General features: G+C 40.9%; 1 long non-coding RNA gene across 1 annotated transcript in view; it reads right to left on the reverse strand.

The window, feature by feature from the left end:
- LOC117552708 overlaps positions 1–26,351 on the reverse strand; it is a 293,094-nt gene extending 266,743 nt beyond the window's left edge. Inside the window, exons 1-2 of the long non-coding RNA XR_004570014.1 lie at positions 26,111–26,351; positions 11,798–11,893 (exon numbers count right to left, since the gene is read on the reverse strand). This is a non-coding gene — a long non-coding RNA (uncharacterized LOC117552708). The remainder of the gene's footprint in view (positions 1–11,797; positions 11,894–26,110) is intronic.
- Positions 26,352–26,737: the final 386 nt, after the last annotated feature.

The raw sequence follows: 26,737 nt of genomic DNA on the forward strand, positions 1-26,737 counted from the left end.
CTGTGCTTTTTTTCCAACGTCTTTATATTGTGGTTTATAGTTGTTGAACAGACGCAACATCTTGTGGCTCATTTTAAAATGTGTATAAGCAAATCCTTTGAATAGAAATAACAAACAAAATGCATATTTCGCCCAAAAATGTATAATTTGTGAAAATGTATCTGCACTATGCGGAGTACTTTTTCATATGATAATTTAATATGCTATAGCAGTTTTCTCTAGTGTATAAGAACATCATGTAATCATTTTATAAAAATGGTGTCAATCAAAAGTATGTACTGTATAACATATGAGTGGTATAGAGCATTACACCATGCAAGTAACTAAGAAGTTTCTTTAATTTAACTAATGTGAACAACTACTATAAATTAAGGTTTTCCGTATTCATGCGTTTTGAATCATGTGAGCTGACAGTATCAACCAGGATGTCCTTTTCCAATGCCATTTAGAGGAAGGTCATTTGGGTTGACCCCTGCAGCAATCATGAGATGACTACAGTATCAGCAGTGAGTCGTCTGATAGACTTCTCTATCTGAGTCACAGAGACACTCTGCAGATGCCCTAGAATTTAACCTTAACAGTTCAATCATTTACTGAGGGGGAAATCCTGTGATAGGGTGGCTTGTCTGACCTCCACTCCCAAACTGTCCCCCCTCCCACCCATCTGTCCCCACTGGCTCCTTCCGACCTCTGACCTCCACTCCTCCCAGCCATGCTAAGGGAATCTAATCACACGTATTTCAGATCGCAGAACCTGATACGAACTTCCTCCAGCAACCGGAATAAAAGTGATACGATTGTATCCCCTGGCTGCGTGCCACGAATCCAAACATGCCCGAGTACATTATTTATCTGCTTAGAAGCACTCTTTTGCCCTTGGTGATTTTCACCCATCTCCAATTTTCCTTTTTGGTTCTGATGAGAAGATAGTTACCTAGGGTTAAGTGATGGTTAAGTAGCCTGTCCTTTATCCCAAAGACTCTCTTTTCTCCTGGAACTGCACTGTTATCATAACAACAGAATAACTGGAGGTGTTGCAGGCTTCTTTTTATAAAACAACATTGAAAATAGTGCCAATTAACACTTCTATCTAACTTAGCTTGCCTGCAAAGTGAATGTGCGGCCCACTGGGGCACTAAACTCTGTGACAATGATAACATTAGTTCTAACGCATTTGACACATGATGTCCTCCTGAGCCTCTTTTAATTTATATTCTATTTTACCAATGTTTTTGGTACACAGCATAAGATTGTTTGATCATTTCGTCATTTTTTGGACTGGAAAGTCAGGAGGAAGGTCTATTCATGACAATACTGAGTCAATGCAAGATTTCACATTATATTCAGATATATATTTTACTTTTTGGAGTGAATTGTTATCATTTTATTGTAGTTACTTTTTTGTATTTATATTTCTTTTAATTATTTCTCCTTATTTGCTCAATTAAGAGTATTTTTTTATAATAGTTAGATATTTGCTCGTATTTGACCAACTACATTCCTCTTAATGTGTTCATGTATGCACCGTGATACCCAAAACAAATTCCTTGTATTCTTTGTAAACCTAGATGATAGGGCTGTACAATTAATCGAAATTTGATCGAAATCGGAGCACAATGTTTGTTGTGGCAAAATATGTGGACAAATAATCGCAATACGTTATCTTTTACATTTTAAGTAAAGCAGGACTATAACTACCTTTCAATTTATACCAAATGCAAGCAATATCAAATGCTAAGCTAATGATACCCTTAAGAATGTACAAATAATATATTTGTGTTTGTGAGTATTGAGAGAGAAGTTAATCTATGTACAAAGTGCAGGCATATCTACAGTTTGAATATGCTGACACACAAACAACTGTTGGAGGAACTGTGCCTCCTCCTGGGATTGAACCTCCTCCCGGACAGAATAAATAAATGTTTCTCAGCAGCCAGTGGCCTGCATGCTGAGCAGTCCGTCATGCTCTCCTCGCTGCTTCTGTGAAGTAAACAAATGCTCGCGCTGATTCACCTGCCACTGTTGCATATTCCCAGAGCACCCCGGGCTTAGTAAAGTAGAGAGGAGAAACACGAGGAGATGTGATCAAAAGCATGTCAGCCATGTCTGAACAAGCACTGCCCTGCCCTGGATTTCCATAAACAAGCTCCTGGGTACCTCTTCCCTCCGGTGAACTTCCCTTCACCACCGGAGAAATAATGCTGATCAATTATTTGGACTCTTGAAAATGAGATGGAAAGTTTTGCAAGTTTATCTCGCTTTTAATTGGGCTGGTGATAATTATCAGTATCCACTTATAGAAATCAATTACACACACTTAGCACTGTAATCAATTCTATTTTAGTGTTCTGCGCTGGGCTATGCATGATAAATTATATAATTAAGCACTTTAGGTGATTTATGTGGTATCTTCATTTATTTATTTGCATTATTTATTTTATTTGCCTGCTTTTAGCACCGTGGGTCAACAGTAAGTGGAGTCTGTTGCCGGGCAATTTCCAGGAAATTATTTTAAAGAGTTGTTATAGATAACCACAGCTGTTACGATTGCATTGTGTGAAATGCATTAATCTTTTGGCTGCCATTCAGAAAATGAACCATGTATGTGACAGAATGGATTGTACTGCTATATTGTTTTAGTGTTTCAGCTCCATTTCCTTTCTGTTTTGAAGAGAAAGGCTGTAGCCACGATTTCAAAATACTGGGGTCATGAGTGCAAAATGTACCCAGCACAACGTGCACAGATGTATAAGAAGTTTTTGACCAGCGGTGTTGGGAAAGCTGCTTGAACAGTTCATGAGTCTAATATTTAGAATCTGTTATCTATATTCATATCAAGTCCAAATGTTTGTTGCTAATTCTCATACAATCATCTTTTTTTCAGTAATTTTTAGTAACAATTATGGCCTATGTGAACTTAATAATAGCTTCAATTTTATTGTATAACATTATTAGATATTTTAAAGTGAAAGCTTAAAAGAAAGGTCAAAACTACCAAAATATGAAGTTATAATCATTCAATTAACATTCCAAAGAGCGAGAGACTTCCTGTTGCAGCGTCTCCAACACTTCTAAAATGCACACCAATTAAAGTTACCAATCACACTTAATATGACAGATGGTCTTAAATTGCCTTTTATCTCAAAATAGGCCTCTTAATCTCAAAAAGTAACATCTATTGTCTCAGTGTTGTCGACGGCATTCAAGTGAGTGTTATGTGGATCAGTGGGAGGATGAAGCGAGATGTAATTTTGAAACTCTGTAGAGCGCTCGTGTCAGGCACATGAAGTAGCTACAGCTTAAAAGAACAAAAAAAAGAACAAAAAGAAAGGAGAAGTAACTACAAAGAGAACGGGAAGTGAAGAGGGCACGACAAAATCGGAGCAAAACGTGAAAAGGAAAAATCAATGCGTGACTGTAATTTGGCCTCCGGGCTATATTCACCAGTTACAAATTGATGCTGCCTGTTTTCTGAGCTTTTTTGCTTCACTTGGCTTTCAGCATCTTCTCCCTTGGCTGCATCCTCAGGTAGTCTGGTCCCTCATTTGAGCTCCAATCCTATTTAGATATTGACACATTCGTTCATCCATGCTGAAGCCTAGATGATCCCTCGCACCAATCAGATGTGCAGGAAGGATGAAGAGGAGGTTGGGGAAGATGAAGTATAAAAGTAGGAGACAAATGAATCAATAAGGCTTGTAAACTGTACAGTTACTCTCCAGTTTTCATGATTCATCACCATTCCAGGAAGCGTAACAAATGGCCACCTGACCCTTGCCGCCTTCTTTGTATATTCTTGGAGCTAGAGGCATTAAAGCAATATCCAAACTATTGATCATGTTACACTTAGCGCCTATTGATCAGGGTTCAGAGTTAAGGGGTGGGATGGAGGGGAGTGGAAGGGAGGTTGAAGAACTATGTTGAGCTCGGTGGGCTTTACGGTCATTGCGCCATTTAAGGAACAGGATCGGTATCACAGATCACAAACACTTCAGATACGGTGAGAAGGAGGAAATTGATTGTGGAACAAATGCAGAAAATGTTAAAAGTTGCTCTTGCTGTCTGTGAGGTTTCTTTTTTGTTGTAAAGGCTCATTTTGCATTATGATCTCTTCACAATCCCCGTTATTAGAATGTTAGGCCGAATTAGGCCGGAATGTATTTGTTAGGGATGCTCCGATCGATCGGCCGTCGATCGATATCGGCCGATACTCACTTTCTGCCGATCGATCGGTGCTCTCTAAAAATGCCGATCTCGAGAGCCGATCGCATGACATAAAATGATGACGTAAAATACATGACACTTTTCTCAGTGCGCGGAAAAACAAGCTCGCCAAAATGGCTTCACCAGTCTTCATTTGAATGTAATAATTATGTTGGTTGTTGTTTGTGGAAGCGCCAGTGAATGAGCTCCATTAACTGAGTTTAAAACATCCCTTTAAATGGAAGATCCCCATAGGCCCCGCCCACTCGATCGGCTCGGCGATCGGTATCGGCCGATACTGACTCCGGCGATTGGCGATCGGAGCATCCCTAGTATTTATTTACTATAAACTTAAACTAGTGAGCTATGTGCTGATAAAAGAAAACTACAGGAAAGTAGGTCTGGTTCATCTTTTTATCTACACAGCTATGACAATAGCAGAAATGTAATAGTCAATAGTTATGCATGTCAGATGCAAAAAAGAGGACCCGTTGGCCAACAGCAATCTGGTAGTGAAATAAAAAAGTATAAAGTATTTCTCCAAATCCATTACAAAGATTAAAAAGATGTTTGGGAATTTTATTTTATTGAGAATAGCCTCAGAATCCAATGTTTGCTTGTCTTCCATCTGTGTATTTTGTACCCAGCAATTAACAAGCATCCACCCACACGTGAGTATGTTAAAGCATGGGAGAGCCAGAAATTAGAATGGTCTGTAGACTAATTTAAATAATATTAACTGCAATATAAAACAAATAACCTGATATCCAGCTAGCTGATGCCTCCCACTAAACCCTTTAGGCACTGCGTCTGTAGGCCAAATAAAGATGTGTTTCCAAAAGTGTATTAGAATAAATTACTTATTCAACAAGGTGAAAAAAACATTCAATACGACTGCCAAGCTGAGTGGAGTTCCAGTTTTCTGAATAATTGCTAAGTCAGCAGTATTGAGCTAAGCTTCACCAAGCAAGGTGTATTGAGTGGAAAATGACGCGATCTACACTTGTGAAAGTAAGCTGAAAACATAGAGCAAGTTTGGCCACAAACTAAAGCAAATAAACAATGCCTTTACCAGAAAGTTGACAGAATATAATAATATTTATAGACTGGAGAAAACACTCACAATTACTAATTTAATGATCAGTTTTTCTGATGTAAGTTAAATAAAAAATAATACTAGCATGAATCAAATAAAAAACTAATTCCAGCAGGGTACTATAATGATGTGCTCCAAAGCAAATATTGTATGACAAAAGTAACTTATGTTGAGGAAAGATCTCTACACGATCTTTCATTAAAAATGCATACAGGTCTTGTGGATGACACAATAACATAAAAGGAAGCAGTGTATAACATACGTATTTGCATGTCATCCTCGAGAGTATACGATAGGTATCATGGCTGCACTTCAGACACAGGTGCTCTATTTTCTTTCAAATAAAAAAAAGGCACCACAACTGGTAACCTTCAGGGCTTAGGTGTGAGGAAATGCATTTGTCTGAGCAGTAAATATTTGTAATTTAACCGGTGCAATGAGTGAAATTAGTATAATTTGTTCACTTGTCTCGTGTGGTGTTAAACTTTTTATTCTATCTATCGTTTACAGAAATCGTTCAAGGCTTCTGTGTGTGCCCGGTCCTCACCTCGGCTGTATCTCTGCAGTGATGTCTGAGCCCACACATGACCTTGAAGATGGCTGGACTATTGTTTAATGAAATTAAATCTATTTGATACCTCTACCAGCACTTGAAAATTAGAGATAACTGCACACAAAAAAGCTTTTTTCATGCAGCGGCTGTCAGATCGCTGGGGTTTTTTCCTCTTTCGCCTCTGTTGGTAGGGTTCTGCCTCTTTATCTGTTATCTCCTATTACCCTGTGTGACTGAACATCTATACAAAAAGGTTGAAAAGAAAGCTGTCAACAGTAAATGTTTTGTAAGTCTGATCTGATTTATTACAGAAAATCATGGTACCTGAGGTAGGGCTGCTTGATTATGGCAAAAATCATAATCTCGATTATGAAAAACAATTATCCATTTACTTTGAAAACATCCATTTATTGGAAAGAAAATGTGAACAGTATGTTTAACAGTTGATTACCCTGAACTTTAAGTATAATTCAACTGAAAAAAATAAATCAATAATCGTTTTATTTCGATGTCGTTTTCATAATCGTTGCAAGCCAAAACCTGAGCCCACTCATGAACTATTCATCTGAAAGTATCAATTTTTAACAAATGATAGGAGGTGTTGATCCCAGGTAATAACATCCTGTAAAATTCTTCCAAAGTACAGTGTGTGTACTTCCCCCTATATAAGCTGAATTTGTGCTATTCAATTTGTCTTGATAGTAACATATTGGAGGAGTTATAAAGAGACTGATTAACGATGGAAGCCCCCGTGTCCCCATGCACAGACAGGGACACAGTGCTACACACACGGAGAGTGTTACTGGCAGTGATGCCCGCGAAAACTGTTAATTATTGATGAACTCACATGTAAGTCAATAATGCAAACAAGCACAGAGGCTTGAAGCAAACAAACACATTTGGTTTGATTTTCCTCCCTTAGCTTTCTCTTTTATGAGTCTCCAATGTGAATATCTATTTTATATGTATTTGAATGGTTACCTCTGTGGTTTATGTCTGTGCAGCTTAAGAGTAAAGCCATCAATTGTACATTTCTGATGTTATGGGTAATATTAGGCAATTGAGGCGCACACATATCCATCAGCAGATCATCACAGTGGTTGGAAAGGGAGTCAGCAGCTTCATCCTCTTTTACAGCAGCGGTAAGAGGCATCTCATTTACGTCATACAAGAGAACAAGGGGGATGAACAAGCGCATCTACAGGGTACTGTTGCCAAGCCACACGCAACTTGACAACCATTTTTCACCAGAAGCACACAACAATGCCACTCCACATTTAATGACCGCCATCCTTTCAACGAAATGGCGCTATCCTCGATTGCAAGCTCCGGAAACTGGTATCTGTAAATTAAGTAAATTACGAATGATTGCGTGCTCTTTCCTGGCATACCACTACCGAGAGAGCAATCAAGTCATCAACTCCCCGATCTTGTCTATACGGCAAAAACCAGGAAAGCAAAAACAGGCTTGGGATTGTCATGGCAACAGTCTTGCTAGTCAGTGTGGTTACAGTGTCAGGGGGATAATCTAACTTGCTGGAGAGAGGCGGAATATGGATGCGAGGATGAGGCTTTCACAGTTTATTTACTGCTGTTTACAATGTATATTCATCCCCGTGGATTTGGATTTATTTTGGCAGTAAACCTTAATGTCAATCAAAGTTATACTGTCAGCGGGCATTACTCTCCTATTGCTTATGATGGTCAAAGCTTTAGGTTATGTGAAAGCTTTGCAACCTGGAAGTACAGTTATTAACATTTGTTGAAGAAAACCGGAAACAACATAAACAGACGCTTCTTCTTGCTGTCATTACAAGCAACAAAGGTGTATCAATCCCCACGCTATCGCATCGTGTCACTTCCTCCGCAACAGCATTTGCGTTCCTGCACGACCGCGGTGAAATCGCAAAACACTTTTTCACTTCTTATCGCCTGCTTGTTTTACTAGTGCACTGTGCTGTTATTTACAGGCATCCACATATATCCCAGCACAGTGTGACACATCCCGAGTCCCTCCCCGGCCACCCCCTGCTGATCCCCCCCCCCCCCCACCCCTGTCTCTTTCTTATCTGGCTCCTATCCAAAGGCATCGGTTGAGGACAGGATTATATTGAGAGTTGTTAATAATTGCATCTCTCACTTCCTCTTCTTCCACCTCCACAGTGCCTCTTGCACTGTCTGCTGGGCGCCTCTCTCCTGAGAAAGAAGGCTTACGGTATAAGAAGCAACAGCTAATGTGAGAGAGATAGACTCTAATGATCATTATAAACATAAACATCACAAATCTGTTTTTGCAATACCTGTATGGAATTATCTCTTGCGATTACTTGGTCATAAAAAAATGAATGTATTTGCTGAAATTGTTAGTTAATGACAGTGATGCAGGGCAAGAAATAGGCTAATGGTCATACCAGACCAAGTATGGCTGTAGTAGGACAATATTTATCTAAAGTATGCTAACATTAGCCAACAGTAGTAACCAAATGCAACTGGTCACACTAGATCAAGTAGCCTAAGGATGTTGCAGGCTACATTAGCCTCATACCAGACCTAGTACAGAATCCAGAAAGTGTTATATTTATGAAGTAAACTTTTAATTTGTAAAAAGCACAATGCATTTGTCTATATTCACTCACAAAGTCTTTTAAGTCATTTAATGACTGTACTGTATTTTGTTCTTTATTATTCTAACTATCTACAACAATACACGAAGCACTGCTCCGCAGTATTATACACGTCAATAAAACCCATAATCTTGAATGTAATATACAGTATTAGGATAGACAAACTGAAGAGATCTTCCCTCATCCCGTACAGTAACAGCATTCATCAATCAATCAGTCAAATTTTGACGACAGCAGAAGGGAAGTGTATTTCTAGGTAATATTTCTCGCTGAAGATAGCGGAAATGAAAGGCAAAAGGGAATAAATACAATCAAAAAGCAATAACCTGACCCTCTAATGGAGCCTGAGAGGGCACCAAAATAAATACAGACATATGTGTGTTTCCACTGACAGCTAGACAAATTAATAACACATGATACAGACACCTTAACCCCTTCACTGCGGCTGGCACCGCATCAGGTGAGCGAAACCATATGGAATATATGAAAGCCAGATTTCAATATTGTTCTATCAATCTGCCTCGTATGATTGGATTACTTTACGGCTTCCGGATATCCCTGGGAGACTGACAGACAAAAATATTGGATATAGCCGCTCCAGAAAACTGATTTAAATTGTGTTTATTAGATTTAAATTCCACCTTTATCCTTTGGTAATGACTCTTTCTTCCATGTATGTTTTGTTTCATATCTCTGTGTGATGCAGGAAAAGTCGGTGACGGAAGCAAAACTGAAAATTAGGGCTGTCAAACGATTACAATTTTTAATCAGATTAATCACAGCTTAAAAATTAATTAATCATGATTAATCACCATTTGAACTATGTACAAAGATGCCATTTCTTTATGTATATTGTTGTGGGAATGGAAAGATAAACGAAAGAAGGCGGATATATCCATTTAACATACAGTAGCCTATGTATGTATGTTTATTATAACATTGTTCTGTGTGTCAAAATGAAAGTCGGCCCACACACCTATCAATCATCAAACCGTGGGGTCTTATTTCATTATGTGTTGATTTCTATCAACACGGGGGGGGGGGGGGGGGGGTGATCTAACCGCCTTCTGGAAAAGCTTCACAAGTACTTCGGTACGCAAATGCGCTTTGTGACACAAGTGACGGAAAGCATTTCAGATTGTTGCCACGCATGCGTACCTGCGTACCAGTTATGTGCACCTACTACAGCAGAAGTATTCTCCGTCGGGACAACACCACGCCGTTATCTTGATTCTGATTGGCCAGAAGACATTATCAAAGATGTTCTATTGAGAAGACGATCACTACGTGACAAAAGTTTTCAAAACCGTTTCTGGTCTTCGGTATTTCCAGACAAGTGGCTACTGAAATCAATCTTACTAACTGCCGTCTGTGCAATTTACTCGGCGCGTGTTGGCGGACTTTATTTTGCTTACTTTAACATCATTTTTTGTTGCGAACCACCACAATTATTTGTTGCTTGCACATTGTGTGTGTATGTCATTCTTGAAGCTTTATCCTAACTGAGGGAGCTAGAGACAGACAGTCAGACAGGTAAGGGGGAGAGGCCTGCTGGGTTAACTCCTCAACCGTTCCTGTTCCTGTTCTGTCAGCAAGCGCTACGTCTCTCCAAACCCCTCTCCCTGGACTTCGCACCTGCTCCCAGGCATGGCAATGAGCCTCCACACACACATGGAAAGCTGGGACGGGTCCATGTAATAAGATGGAAAGAGTAGAGAGAGGTGTGGTGGATAAGCAGCTAGAGAGGGGAGGCGGGGCAGACAGAGATGCAACAATAGGAAAGGGAGGCGCGCTGGGGAATGTGGCACAGAAAAGTTGCGAAAGATGGCAGGATGATTCAAGAGTGGAGCAGTCAGAGCAGAGGGAAGTTGGGGGGAGACGGAGGTGATGTAGGAACACAAATGATTGATGCCAAGGTTGGTTTGGGAGTGGAAGAAGGAAAACCCAACTAGAAGTGAAAAACATGAAACGGATGGAAAGAGAGAAAATATGGCAAAGTTAGGACAGGCTACGCAATACTCGGCATGAATTTTAATAAAGCCATTAATTCCAGAAGTGGTTAAGCAAACAGACATTAGAGTCTCCACTACTAGCTGCATTTAAAAGGGTTAAAAGAACATACAGTATTTTAATTAGCCATTACAGAATCCATCTACTTAACAGCAGGAGGTTAAACTTGAAGCTAAGTGCTGGCCTACGAGTCAGCCCTTCATCACTCTGTGCTCTATGTGAAGCGACGCCATTTCTGTCGTCGCTCTGATTTGAACAAACGGCCCTCGCTCTGGCATTCAGAAAGGTCACAAGCTGTTGATATAAAGATATGCTATCTGAGCGATACCAAACGGTTCATCTGAAGCACAGGTGTCAGTCCGGAAAACTGACTTTAATGTCCCCACCAAGCGTACTGTACAGAAGACGAAGGATACTCAATACAAATGAACAGCATTGTGCCGTTATGCTCAAACATATTTTAATATTATTTCACTCCTTTCAGGCAAATCTAAGATAATACAGGCTGCTATGGACTTTGTTGAAATAAAACCTTTGTTCCAATGGAATTAAAAACTGCGAGGTGAAGTAAAAAAAAATTAAAAGCAGACCAAATGTAATTATTGTCTTAATTAATACATTTAACTGTTGTTATATGCAAAACTATAGTACTGAATATGGCTGTAAGACATCATACATATTAATTAGCACAGCAACATTATCCACTACTTAAAAATCTAGAAGGTTTTTTTGATGAAATTGTCATTACATGGAATGTTTTATAATGATTGTAATAAACTGTGTGATTCTTTTATTTTAATGACCAAAACTGAACCATTAAACTTAATAGGTAAAGTTGAATTCCATGTGTAGTGTGTATTTTGGAAGTACAAATACTCAATGCTTTGAGAGCAGCTTCAACAGAGGACAGGATACCTTGGTGAGTTAATCTGACCCTTAGTACTGCATCACCAATAAAGCCTCAGTGTTTTCTATGTGAAGTTCCCATGTCCCCCCCCCATGTTTATGTGGCTCTTGTTAAAAGGTTACGGTTTTTACTCAGACTGGGCATGAAAGGTGTCACACCACCACGACGTACCGACAAACTCCCTTCTTTCTATACTACCTCCAATCATCAGTTTTACACATATCAATGTTTACCCTGTTAGTTTTTCCCTTTAGACTTTAAACACAGACCTTAATGAACACACCTCTGAAACCTTGGGATTCAATACCCGTAAAGCACTGCTGCCGTATTTAAGATCAACCGATCGTGGCGACCTCCAATATGACATAGAATCCAGCAACAGAGTTATCTTAGGTGTGACTTACCTATTGTTCTCTCTGGTGTCCCTGCAAGACTCCATCAGGGATTGATCCTCAGCCAAGGAACAGGACACTGGAATCAAACTGGACTCAGGACTCAAGCTGCGTGGAAACAGGTTACATTGCGGTCTGAATTGTCACTTATCCAACAATAATCAGAAGGGCTACATGGACTTTAATTTCCTCTCACAAATGTGAACAGGTAGTTTTATTAAAGTTTCACAAGTTACAACACCACACATCAATCAAAAATGAAATGCGTTTTTGCCCAGATACTTATTATATCCGAGATCTTTGCCTCAATACCAGTAAGTAATACGATCGTCTTCCGTTGCTTGCTAAACAAGCTGGAGAGCTCAAGTTCGAACTGGGTTCGAAGAGGAACTGCTCTCCTGCTTCTTCAGTATTATTTTATCCTCTTCTTTCCAGCGGCTTGTCACATGGTCTGACACGTGGTTTGACACGTGGTTTGCGTGTAAGCTGGTGCGTTTAGAGGTGTCCTTCTTCGTTGCTGTGGTTAACTGTTCACTTTCAGCGAAGAAATACATAACAGATGTTCTCCTCGAAATGGGAAGTGCATAGAAAGTTGCGTACTTTGCAACACGGGTCTTTATGAGCACCCATGTCAGGATTTCTGTTATACATCCTGTTTATATTGCTAAAGCATTAAACTATACGATACATGACTATGGCATTCAGAGTTTTAACACAGTTTTTAGCATATTTAAGCTTTATATAATAAAATAAATTGTTCCATTTTCTTCCTCTCTTCAACATCCTCCTTTGGAACTATGTATTTTCTTCTCTTCTTTCTTTCGTGTAACGTCAGAGGTCCAAGTTGGTGTCATGTAGCCACGACTCCTACTTCATCCTAGGTCTTGGTACCCGTCCTCCCGGTACACTTCTGTCTCCCGGGTGACCTGTGTAGACTCTTCCATCATGACCACTTATGAAAGCTTCATCCCATCCGGCCCATGCACTTCCACATTTGTCTCGGACCTCTTCGTAGCATCCCTCTCTCTTTGGGTCTGTCAGCATATACTTGTTACCACATCCATCGTCAGTGATAGCAAAATATGAGCTGTCGGAGTTGGTTTTGAAACATGTCACTTGGAGGCTTTTGATTCCCCCCCTTGTGTTTAATTCTTTGTCACCTTTATTCTGCCACATCATTGCTGAGCGATCAAACAGAACTCGGTGCCAGTTTTCATCATACTTCCAGATGTAAGGCAACTGGGTGAGGCCTCTTGTCCCATTGTGGAATCCCGCGAGAGTGTCCCAGTTCTGTGGATCGGAAAAGTACCTGATGGCACACTTTCTGTATCCTCCGGTGGGACTATGGGTGTACAGCACTATTCTTCCTATGGTTTGGTCATTATTCGGGCGCCAGTCATCCCCGTCCTCATTCCCTGGGAGAACAAATGGGTTGTTCTGGCTTCGGAAATCATTTTCTTCTGAAACCTTTTTCATCAGAGGTTTCAAGGCATCCCGTACTTGTATATGCACGGGAGGTTCTTCATTGTCCAGCCATTTCCCGTATGGTGGACATCTTTCTTTTGGGCAGATGAAGTAGTCGCCTTCCCATGTGGCTACCACCCATCCTGGCGGGACTCTACATACTCCCCTGCCCATGACGCACACAGTCTTGCGTCCGCTGGGTCACATTGCTTTTTTGTCTTATCTGTGCATTTGGAGGTGACTTGTTTGCTCACCTTTTCTTCATCTTTGTGGGGGGTTTGGCCAATATCTTTTAGTTGTTGGGCTGCGGCGTCTTGCATTGTTTTGGGTATTGGGGCCTTGGTTCCAGGGCCATCAATTTGGATTTGTTTACTGGGTGGCTCACCTTTGTTAGAGCTTTTGACCTTCCTCTGGTATTTCTTCGTTTCTTTTGGCGGATATTCAAAACAGGTTTTCCCACCTCTGCTCCTTTTTCCTCCATCAGTTGGTGCCTGGCTTGTGGATTGAGCCAGTGTGTTGACCTGATCGAGGAGAGACGGGGTCTAAGTCTGGGTGATAGGGTTGCCTCTGAAGGTCCATCATTTTTTGGGTGATGAGGGGTACCTCCTCGCTTTGTTCTATTTTCTCCAGGGTCCAAAGCTCCAAGGGCTGAAGTTGTTTTGGAATGTCTCTTCCTGCTGGTTCCCTTCTGTCAGTCCCTTCATCACATTGGTCCACTTCATTAGATATCCTGGGTGGATTGGCGCTCCCGGGTCTATCAGGCTTGTTTCCCCCGAGCTGTCCGTCCACAATTTTGGTTACTGAGGGCTGTGGAAATGTTGGCCAGTTGATGTTGAGGTTTGTCGACATAATGGGAGATATCCCCTTCTTCAAGGGTATGAGGGGAGGACAGGAAAGATGGCAATGATCCTGGTTCTCCATCTGCCAGTAGCTCTGGGGTCCAGATTTGTTTGGTTCCCTCGCCCCGAGGTTCATTACATTACATTACATTGCATTTAGCTGACACTTTTATCCAAAGCGACTTACAATAAGTACATTCGACCAGGAAGACACAACCTTGAAGAAAACAGAATCATATAAGTACATCAGGTTTCATAGAGCCAAACATTTCAAGTGCTAATCAACTGGCTTTAGGTAAGCCAGTCCTTTATTAGTATAAAAGTGCTTCGTTAATAGTTCTAACGCTCGAAGTGGAGTCGAAAGAGATGAGTTTTCAGTTTGCGCCGGAAGATGTGCAAGCTATCTTCAATCCCATCATCGCAATCAATGGGGACCCACTGGTCCCGGTTTGGTTTGATTCCAAGTGTATCGTTGTCTGCCATTCTGGTTTCCAGGTAGTTTGCTTTCTTTGTACAATTTGTATTATTTCTTCTGAGCTTCCTGGTTTAGTGAACACTTGTATTGTTCCCTCTGTATCACAGCAGGGACAGATATTTATTTTCCCTGATGAACTGTGGAGGTTAAGCTTATGTTGATGATATACTGACTGGAGTACGCCTCCCTGCAGATCTTCCTTCTGTAAAATATACATAGCAGATCATACAAGTTACTCCCGGCTGTCCTAGGTTATTCAGTGTGATTACCACGAGGGCTAAGCCTAACCCCTGTTTAAGAAATACATAGAGACGCCGTTTGCTTCTCTTGTGCTTGCATCTGTTCGCTGCCCATATCAGGTAGGTGATAACGGTCGACCCTATTATCAGGGTGAAACAGACATCCACCAACCAGACGGGTCTCAGATAATATTCAAACAGATAGCAAGTACATGATACCACATACAACCTGTAATTTACTGGGCTCCATAAGGGTAGTTGTAGCTTCTTTTGCCCCATGCACATGAATATTAGGCTGCCTGATGCATTCCTTTTCCCCGTCGCAAACCATCTCTCAATATTCACCAAGCTATAAATTACTGCTGCAAACAACCATTTTGCCACGCTCTGATAACAAAAAGAGGTAATTACACTTGACATGCACACGTATCCTAATGCAGTAAGTAGTTGCCTTACCACAGTGATGTCTATGTGGCTGCCTGTATTGCCGGTGATGTTCATTCGTTGCGTTTGATTTTGCATTCTCCTGCCAGCTGTTTTTCTGGGTTTTGTGGTTTCTCAGCTGTCTCCTCAGTTGTCTTGGCTTTTCTGTGCTCCTCAACTCTCCCGACCTTATCTTTATACTGAGTCTCCTCCTCCTTTCTTCCTCTTTCTAATTTCCCCGTTTTCTTGCTAATCTCGGGGGCTTCGGGGTTTGCCCCTTACTTCATATTTATTTTTCCGTCTACACATACTGCTGCAGATTCTGCTGCCGAACATTTTGCAGAAGAAATACAATATTACTATTCCTATTAATACACCCACGAATAGTCCTAGTGCCACTTTTTGCACGATTGAAAATACCATTTCAACTACAGGTTTGACCACATTATCATAACCTGCCTTGGCTACCATCACTACTCCTTTTCCAGCCTCTGTTGCTACTTTCATAAAACTTTGACCGGTTCTCCATAGTACATTGGATAGAGTAAAATCATTACTTCCGTCTCTGGTAGTCCAATATGGTGTACACATTCCTTTATGATGTATTTTCCAAAAGGGGTGTTATTCACCATTGGGGTATGTGTTTGACCAATCTATTTCTGCGATTTCCATAACTGATGGGAGTAGTGCGAGGCTCTGTCTTGACATTGGCGTAATTGGCGCCAGGCCCCACATTTGTTCCTGCGGCTACTGCTTCACATTTCCTTTAAGAATTACAGGGGCCTCTGGTGTTTTACACAGGCTCAGAAATAGAGCCGCTCTTCCACCTAACGTTGTTCTGTGGGGGCTAAGGGAGGGATATTTGTCAGAGTCAAACACTATGAGTCTATCCATCCTTGCCCTGGTTACCGCAACATATCTTCCCGTTCTTATGTCTTTGGTGGCCGTTCTTTCAGTAAATTCTGACCGCCATATAAATGAACCTTAATTTGCAATGTTTGTGCCATTAAGGAATCTAGGGGATGCTATACATGCTTCAAAAGGATCTATTGGGGCTGTCCTTCTTTCTGGGGTATGTCCAGGAATGTTCGTCTCCCTATCACTTTTGCATCAAATATGGCAGCCTCATATGCCGTCACAGTGCTACCTCCATAGTCATATGAATAATAGAAATCCCCTTTTTTCCAATGAGAGTTTATTTCGTGTCTATACCCATATTTTAGTCCTTTGATCCAATTCTTCAATGTATGCACATTCTTTGCCGGGGGGTTGTTCATTAGGTTTACTAAGGTATACAGTGGGGCAAAAAAGTATTTAGTCAGCCACCAATTGTGCAAGTTCTCCCACTTAGAAAGATGAGAGAGGCCTGTAATTTTCATCCTAGGTACACTTCAACTATGAGAGACAGAATGGGGGTAAAGAATCCAGGAAATCACATTGTAGGATTTTTTAATGAATGAATTGGTAAATTCCTCGGTAAAATAAGTATTTGGTCACCTACAAACAAACAAGATTTCTGGCTCTCACAGACCTGTAACTTCTTCTTTAAGAGCCTCCTCTGTCCTCCACTCGTTAACTGTATTAATGGCACCTGTTTGAACTTGTTATCAGTATAAAAGACACCTGTCCACAACCTCAAACAGTCACACTCCAAACTCCACTATGGCCAAGACCAAAGAGCTGTCAAAGGACACCAGAAACAAAATTGTAGACCTGCACCAGGCTGGGAAGACTGAATCTGCAATAGGTAAGCAGCTTGGTGTGAAGAAATCAACTGTGGGAGCAATTATTAGAAAATGGAAGACATACAAGACCACTGATAATCTCCCTCGATCTGGGGCTCCACGCAAGATCTCACCCTGTGGGGTCAAAATGATCACAAGAAGAGACGGTTAGCAAAAATCCCAGAACCACACGGGGGGACCTAGTCAATGACCTGCAGAGAGCTGGGACCAAAGTAACAAAGGCTACCATCAGTAACACACTACGCCACCAGGGACTCAAATCCTGCAGTGCCAGACGTGTCCCCCTGCTTAAGCCAGTACATGTCCAGGCCCGTCTGAAGTTTGCTAGAGAGCATTTAGATGATCCAGAAGAGGATTGGGAGAATGTCATATGGTCAGATGAAACCAAAATAGAACTTTTTGGTAAAAACTCAACTAGACGTGTTTGGAGGAGAAAGAATGCTGAGTTGCATCCAAAGAACACCTACTGTGAAACATGGGGGTGGAAACATCATGCTATTACTACTATAATTGTCATTGCAACAATGAGGCCTAATTTTTTATCATTGATGCTAGGGAGGTATGAAGGTATTTCCTCCCGTGTTTCTTTAGTAAAGGTTGATTGCTATATTCTATTTGTTCCCCTCCAGTCAGGGCTCGGGCCTCCTCTTCACTTTCCTACCCTTCCGTCCTTGTTCCTGTTGAACACAAGAAGGGGGGTTAGTGTTTCTTAACCTGGTGTTCCTCTTTTCTGCCCTTCCTTCTTTGCGGAGGTGTTTCTACATCTGTATCTTTCTCTAGCAGGGAGAGATGCAGCACTGGGGGGTTGTGGATTTTGTCCAGAGTTAACTGACATGTCTGTCCTATCAGAACCCCTGTAGGTTTCCAGTACCTTATTCTTTTATCTTTATTAACATTTCCCCTTTTCTCTCCTGGCTTTAATGTTTTCATGTCTGGTTGTAGGACTTCGGTTTTGTCTTTTAGCTCATACTTTGAGCGGTGGATCTCCATTTCTCCTATGCCTTGGGAAGTCAGAACTTTGATTTGAGTGATTGAGGTACTAATCATTGTTTCTTTTTCAGGATCTACTCTGAGTACCTGTTGTCACCCAGTCCATCTGTAGGGGCTGTGTTTCCTCATCACTGTTCATTGATTCCCACTGTGGTTTCTCATCTGGCCCTTTTATAGAGAAAATTCCTTTTATTCTTGTCCTCATCTTATGAGTCCTAGTTTCCCATTCCTTGGTTGATTCCCATTCCTCAAGACTAGTGTTTCCCATGCGTAGTGCTTGAGTGATTGTTTTACCTAGTGTTTGAACATCCCCATGCTTTCCATAATTTGACCATCGGGTAGAGTAGCTTTCCGCATATCCTTTCCCTTGGCGTTCTATCTGTTGTGGTATTTCTATTCCCCTCAGGAATCTACCTGCCCTTAAAGAGCCTGTGACACGAGTTTCCCCCATCATCCAAACCCATCAATTTGAGTAAATATTGTCCCCTTGAAAACCGTTACTGAACTGATTTTGGATATTTGTACTTTGATAACCATTAATCTGCCCTTCAATGTTGACCATTTCCTGGATCTTCTCGGGGATTCTTCAAGTCCCGCCAAATTACGTGTGACGTCATTGCGGGCACAGCGCTCCAGCTGCACCGTTCAGGATCCCAGCATCTGCATGTAAACGCACGATGGTGCACACAGCAGCAAGCTCAGACAGCTCAGACAGTTTAATTTTGAACGTGTCTGAGAGCTCATATGAGGCTGAAGGATCGGTTTATGTTGTATCTGTTAGAAGTTTAGGAATTAGGTGCGACAATATGGGTGATCATACGGTCATGTAGCCAGTGGTGGAATGGGACTAAAAATCATCCCGGGACTCTCGACCGGCCCACTTCGGTACCGCTAGTAAATTGTCAACGGGGGGAGTGGGGGATGTCAGGGGCGGCGGGTGCTGTAGATAGTAAATGTAAATATGTAAATATTTGTGTCACTGCATCCTGGTAAAATACAAATATAATGCAATGTCTGTGTCTTTGACATTAGCGCTGCCAGCCACCTGTGCCCTGTACTGCGAAGCCAGTTCAACATACCCTGGATATGTTTGAGTAACAAACAAACTAACAACAACAAACTAACAAACGAGATCTCGCTAAGCGGTCCTACGACGCTGGTTATCAACTCGGTAAATCAAGCCAGGGTTTCTCTCACCAGCTGAGAGCGCGTTCACGTCTAAGACACGAGTGGATCTGACTTTAATTACATTTGACTCGAGTGTTTCGTCAACATAATGTGTTGCTAAAAATAATACTTCTGCATACAGTATGTGACACTGTAAGTGTTGCACGGCCAGACACGGCAGATAAGGAAATATATGATATATTATGATATTATATGATCGATGATCTGATTGATGATGTAATATGAATGATAAGTGCGACACGTCGGCGTCTTCTCTGCATAGGCCTACGGCAGTTTAAACTGTATTTCCTTTATCCTGTAATATGACTTGAGAGATTTAAACTCCGCACACTGAGTTGATCTCTTTTCTATAGACGCCGGAGGCGTAAAAAAAGTTATTTAGCCTTCCCAAACCTGAGCCTCATGCGCCGCCTATGGGGGATGTGCTAGTGATTTATCCGACCGGCCCACTTCGGTACCGGCCCATCGGGATTCGTCCCGATGGCCAGTCGGCGACTGCACCCAGCCCACGTAAACTGTCAACGGGGGGAGCCTCGCTGCGGGGAAACGGTGGACCTAGTGTCCCGATCGGAGTGGGAATAATAATAATAATAATAATCCGTGCATTTTATCCATTAATTTCCCCAACATTGTGGTGAAAAAAACACACGTTTAATCCATGTTGGTGTACTACAACTACAAAAAGCATCGGTTTGTTTTCTCATCAGGAAATGCAGACCGGCACAAACAAACGATTTTTAATCATCATTCTCACGATCATTTAATCTATCATATGTTCGCCAAATTGACACGAAAGCACTAATAAATGTAGTTTCATCCAATTGAGTTTACAACTACAAAAATAATCGATTTGTTTTTATATCACATCCTACGGGAGGAAATTCAGTAGCTCTCACTATCGATTTTTAATCCTAATGTAATCATCATCTTCACCACGATCATTTATGTTTATGTTCGCCGAATTGACATGAAAGCACTGACAAATATGAATATACTGTAGTCAACTTCATTAAAACGTTATTAACGTGCCTAAACTCAGTAATTCACCATTTCTACGCATGACAACACACTTTGTCCGTGTTTGGCTCTCTCGCCGCACAGTGAAGCGTTCCCGCATTGACGTCACTTCCGGCTTCCCCCAAAACTTCAAAATGAGTCGAAGGAATTTCCCGCGATGTTCGAAATTATTGATATTTAACGGAACGGTATCGCTTTTTCTTTTTTAAACTGACGGTTCGAGATTACTAGTAGCCCAATATTTCATTGCACAACAGTTGTTGGGATGCTGTCACAGGCTCTTTAAACTCTTTGCGAACGCAGTGTATACCACCGGGGCTATGAGTTTATTGCAACATACAAAACCGTAGTTGGTTTTGTAGCATCCACACCCAGTAGGGTTTCCCTGATGATCATATCTTGAAACATTGTACCATAGTATGCCGTTTTCAAAACACCCTGAACAGACGGTTACTTTGAACTGTCCACTGAGTTTCACATCTTTAGATGGTGCTGGCATTGGGAATGCTTGTTTATTTATTTCTGACCTTTTTCCTTTCCACAAAAGGTTAAAGCATAGTTTCCTGCATAACACACAGGGATATACAGGGATATAGTTTTGCCAGTTAGCCTTAGTGAATTTTGAATCAGTTCTCTTTAGAACCGCTAGGTATACACTATTGCCTGCGGTGTCCCCAGAGAGGAGAATTGTCCCTCTTGAGATGGATGCAGGTGCTATTATTTCTCCCTGGTTAAAAGGTGCTTGTTCATTTTCTGTTGTTGTGGGTGTGTCAATATTTTTGTTTTAGCGCTTGCTGTAGTTCTTCTTTTGTGAAGTAGCGAGCCATCCTCTGTAACGAGAGATGCAAAATAGTTATTATTCTGGCCTATAGTAAACTTCCATCTATCATTCTATGATACTTTCTCCTTTGGAAGTTTTCTCAACTTCAGATACACATCTAAAGTTCCCTTTTCCACTAGTGTGGAAAACACTTTGTTATATTCCATGGAATGCTCTTAACGTCCCGATAGCAATGAATATATTAAATGCTTTGACAATAAATACATACAAAAATGTATCTCTGGAAGCCGTAGTACTATAAAAAGCACGACCAATCATCTGAGTCGGCCCGGCTAAAATAACTGGATGGCCTACCTGCCTGTCAGCCTTCCATCTGTGCACAAACTTATCTCGTGCCCTCATTGGTCATGTGCGCATTCGTGTGTGTTGGAGGAGTGGCTCTGTAAGGAAGTCTGAAGGAAGAGGCATATTTTTTCCGGTTGTGTACTTTCAAATTCTAGCGCACTCGAGCTGGTTTCTCCATTCTTACCTACCCTACCTTTAACTCTTTTTAGGGTGCAGCTATATATTTTATTTATTTCAAAGTGGGCCCATTTTAATAATGGATAATGCACATTTTCCTTCAAATGTGCAGAGGACTCCCTAAGTGCTGTGTTTAATTTATTTTAAAGTAGGCCTGTGTATTATATGTAATTCTCCTTATAAGAGTTATTTGTTTCTTATTAGAGGTTAACAGTTTTATATCATGTAATAAATAGCCTAATAAATGCAAAAAAACTGTAGTTTTTGTCTGATATAACAATAAAAAACTATGAAATATGTTTTGCGGCTCCAGACAAAAAAATGTTTTGGAAAAAGGAGCAAAATGGCTCTTTGGGTCAAAAAGGTTGCAGACCCCTGCCCTAGCCATAGACTCGTCCTGTGATCGAACCGACATGGAACAGCTGTCTGTGTTCGTACAATTTTTTTTGATGGGAAGATATTCCGGGAAGAGCTGCTGTGTTTGCTTACTCTGCCCGGGCGCACGGCCGGGGAAATAATCTTGCACGAGCTGACACAGTTCTTCGAAAAGAATAGTTTGAATGCGAGTCAAATCGTCTCTGTAGTAACCGACGGGGCTCCGTCGATGGCTGGAAAGCACAAAGGCTTGGTAAGCAGGCTTTCCGCCGTTAACCCGGCGCTTCTGACATTTCACTGCATCATTCACAAATCAGTGGTGTGCGCAAAACTGTGTGGAAAAATTCAAGGAGCGATTTGAAAGCTCCCCTAAAATCTCAGGTGACATCCTCCTCTTCCTCAGACAGCCGTTCTCTGTGTCATCAGACGGGCAGTGGACTGGAGAGGCCAAAAGGCTGGTGCCTTCCATAGAAGAGGGAGCTCTTCAGATGGAGGTCTTAGAGATAGGAAGCTCTGAGTTGCTGAAAGCTCAACACAAGGATGCAACTTTTGGATCAACGTGGTTCCCCAAGCTCGTTTCAAAAACACCAGAGCTATTGCTATGTTCCTACTCACAATGTTCCCCTCAACATATATCTGCGAATCAGGATTTTCTTCAATGAATGCTATCAAAAGCCAGGACAGGAACAGACTCTCTAGTGCACATCTTGGACAGTGCCTCAGGATTGCCACAACAGAATACAAGCCCGACATCAGACAGGTTGCCTCATCCCGCCGCTCTCACTTCTCTCACTGATTGGTGAGTGAACAACATCAATTTATTTTTGCAATTTGTCAATTCTATTGTGGAATAATAATTATTAAGACAAAAATAACCATTTTATAGTTATATTTTATCTATACATTAATTTCCTAAATAAAATGCTATGCAGCATAATTAAAAACAAATTATTGATGAGAGAGCAAAAACCTTGGATAATGCAGGGCTTTTAACAACAGCCCACAAACTGGTCAAATTGAATACAACATTAAAATAATATATTACAAATAAAGTTAAAAAAACCCAATACTATTTATTATTTACAGCCTGATATAGTTTGGTACACATATTTAAAAATGTTAAAACTAATAATGCGGTGTATTTTGGTATGACATTATAAAAGTAACTAACTGAAACTCTCTCTCTGTCTTCCTGTCTTTCCCAGTGTGGGTGTTACAGTGTTTGCTGAATTGGATGTGGACCTGTTTTATTGTTATGCCCCATCAGACCACGGCAAAATCATTTGTATTTGTTAAAGCATTTATTTATTATTAGTGTTAATAAATATTTGATTTCGGTCTAATTTTGTTTCAAGGATGCATTTTTCCTTTACTCTCAATATAGGGTTTGTTTAATTACTACTGCCACTACTACAACAATTATAATAGAGGTAAGATCTGCACATAGTGTAAAACAACTTTTAGTGACACATAACATTTTGGCCCTTAGTTTGTCATGCTTGACAAAAATTGGCCCTTTGGTAAATATAATTGGGGAACCCTGCCCTACTGTCTCCTCCCCCAGTCCAAAGACATGCAGATGAAGTGAAGCGGAGAACTGCCCGTATGTGTGACTGTGGGGTGTGAATGGTTGTCTGTCTGTACGTGTTAGCCCTATAATAGTGTACTCTACCTCTCACCCAATGGGATAGGATGATGTAGCCCTGAACAGGATGAGCGGTTTAAAAGGTGGGTGGACGTATCGATAATTTGAATGTGTGAGACGAGACGACCTCAGAATAACTTGTTTGTTACAGTTTGTGCTGGAGTGTGGAAATGAGAAGCACCTTACTTCCCGAAAACAACAATTACAGAGTCAGAGTAAACACGGATATGAATTTTGAATCAATAGTGAGACTTAATTTACAAGCAATTTAACAGTTTTGGCATTGATTAATTCCATATTTATTGTTTGCTCACTTGGCAGTACTGCAGATGAAGGAGTCAGTTCTCATGGTCAGAATCACTATAACAGTTTCCCGGTGGACTTTATCCAAACTGTATTTCTATTTAAAAAACCAATTCCGCCGCCTTCCTAATTAATTTACCTGCTACACTGTTATCCATCTCAGCCCATTAACTTGTAGCTGAGCTGAATTTGTTAAATAATAGCTCTATTTAAAAGACGTGACTGTTGAAAAGCAGCCAGCTGCAAACACAGCAGCAGCAGGGCTTCAAACAGAATAATCACATCAAAGTAATTCCAAAATCCAACTTGAGTCATCTAAGTGAACTACAAATGCTGGCTGTAAAAGCACAAGGAAGGAATAACTAAGTATACTAATGCAAAAATACCCAAGATTTAAATAACTATATATATACATGCTGCCTGTGATAAATACACAAAAGGTAATGATTCCATGGTTATTTTGTTGTAAAAACAAAAGTTTTAGGAAAATACAGCTTGACATTTCCCCCCACTTATGTTGCCAGCATGCTCACAGTATTTCCCGCAGATCATTAGCTGTACTGTAGCTATGCTTGCCACGGCTTTCCAGCTGTGACAAGATATATTGAATTTGCACAGAAAATTGGGGAGCTGTACACAAACAGTAATGAGTGTAAGGGACACCCCAGAGTGCAGGGATGTGACACATGAGCAGAAGTGCTGAAAAACTCAGGGATTATGTCATACTGACGCACACTCCCTCAATGCAAACAACCTGTTCATTATAGCCAATGATTATGTGCAGAAATGCTCAACAACAATGATTGTCCCGGGGCTGGAAAAAGGCCATGACACACCGATAACAAATGTCTGGTTGGCCTTTTTGAATGACAAATACTGACTACCCCCATGATACCCATCTGCTGGTATGGACTCGGAGAGGTATTTTTTCTCATGCAATCGCAGAAGGTGCATATTAGTTTGCTGTTGTGTTCAAGTGCAACTTTCTGGCCAAGACACAGACAATATGAGGTGAATTAACTTTTTTTAATATGCGTGCATTTAATTAACAACCTATCTTGACTATAGTTATTTACTACTTTTTCTCCACACTTAATTTGAGATAACTATAGTTTGTGTTAGGGATTAATGTTGTCTTTACTCCTTAGCCATTTAACTTTATTTTGTGTGTTGACATGTACGACCATCCCTGCTTCTAATCTCCCGTAAGGAATGTGTTGATGCAGTCGTATGTTGATACTAGGTTTTACAGCTTGACCTACAGGGCATAGGGAGGGTTTTGCGAGTGTGAGAACGCTAGTTTATAAACTCCAGAGATTATAACTCGTTATAAATCTATAAAACTATAAATATTAAACTTCACTTCACTTGTTCATTTGAGAACAGCTGTTACATACCTGGGTGAAGGTTACAGTTCATTTAAATGAAAGATACAACGTTACTCCACACTCATGGTTCAGTCCACCTTAAGAAATAAGACCGACCTCGGAAGCAGTTGTGTTTTTAAAAAAAAATTATTGACACGAGTACACTTTTTTATAAGAATATAACTAAACCACAGAAATGACTCCGGAAAAGCTGCAGATAGAGCCATAAGAAATTAATGCAACTGATTTCATCCGCACGGTTTGGCTGAAGCAGGCACGCAAACGGTTACGTCGTGACGCAAACGATGACGCAATGACGCAGCACCAGTCGGACTCTGGCTGTGTGAAAAGAGCCAGAGCTAAACCGAAGAACCGGTTCTGAACCTAAAAAGCTCTAGCACGGATCTTGAACCAGAGTTGCGTTGGTGTGAATGAGGTAAGAGACATCTCCTCTGCAGATGTGTTTACGCCATGGTTTACGCCCATCCCCAATATGTGGATTTGACTCTCTGTAAACTAGTTAAAAGGTCTACCAAGATGCGAGGCTGATCAGATTTGACATGGCAAACCACCCGTGCAGTCAGAACCTTTGACTGTGTGACTTGTGATGTGAATTTCTCCGGCCGATGCTTGTATTAAATCTCAGTGTTTGACATCAGAACTCCTGCTCGTCCCGTGTCTCCTTCATGAGTCGGTGACTCCCACTGCATTGCTACACAGAAGTTTCCTCCACAGTTTGAAGCACAAGGTAAACAAAGTCATGATGCACTGTTAAGAGCACATATCAAAGTGGAAAAGAACCACTGCACGGAGTGTATAACAGCGCTGCACAGCCACAATGTATCAATTGCGTCTTCATATAACATGAGCAAGTGCAACCACATTGCACATAACAATACGGTCTTCAAAAATAGCATTGCACAGCCACAATGTAAAATAACTTTAACCTTACCTTTCATCTTCTGTCACCACACATGTTGCTCCTCTTGCTTCAGTTGCCTCTCTGCTCCGGTTATCCACTTCCCAAGGCTTGTTGTTGTTTATTGTCAGTTTCTGTCACAAACACAGTCTCCAAATGTGTTTCTCCAGTCTCTTCCTTCTGTTTGTTATCCCTCGTCGCCTCGTCTTGTTTATTTGTTTTTGCTGTCTGGCTTTGCGGAGGCTACTTCGTGTGGTTGCCTATGCTAACGTTAGTACTGTTGCTAGCTGCACCTGGTGGTGGCATGTTTAAATAACGCATGTTATTTTTTGCAGGCAACTAAATTGTCTTTGTTTATTTTGTCGTTTGGTGAAAAGGTTAATTTTGTTTATCTTAGAACGCTGGTAACGTCTGAAGTCAAACCCGCCCTATTAACTGTTTCTGGCCTCACTTGACCTCACGCGATACATTACACCAAGGGCATCATGGGGGAAATGTAGGCTACCCCTAATAATGCATTATCTATATTATGATTATTTTAGCAAAGTATTACATTCAATAATTCCACTATAGCTATTTAAGAACGTTTAATATAATACATAAATGAAACCTAACAGTACATATTTGATCTCACACAAATAAATAAGAAGGCTTCAAAAA

The sequence above is a fragment of the Gymnodraco acuticeps genome, unplaced genomic scaffold (assembly GCF_902827175.1).
Source record: "Gymnodraco acuticeps unplaced genomic scaffold, fGymAcu1.1, whole genome shotgun sequence".
NCBI classification, from domain to species: Eukaryota; Metazoa; Chordata; class Actinopteri; order Perciformes; family Bathydraconidae; genus Gymnodraco; species Gymnodraco acuticeps.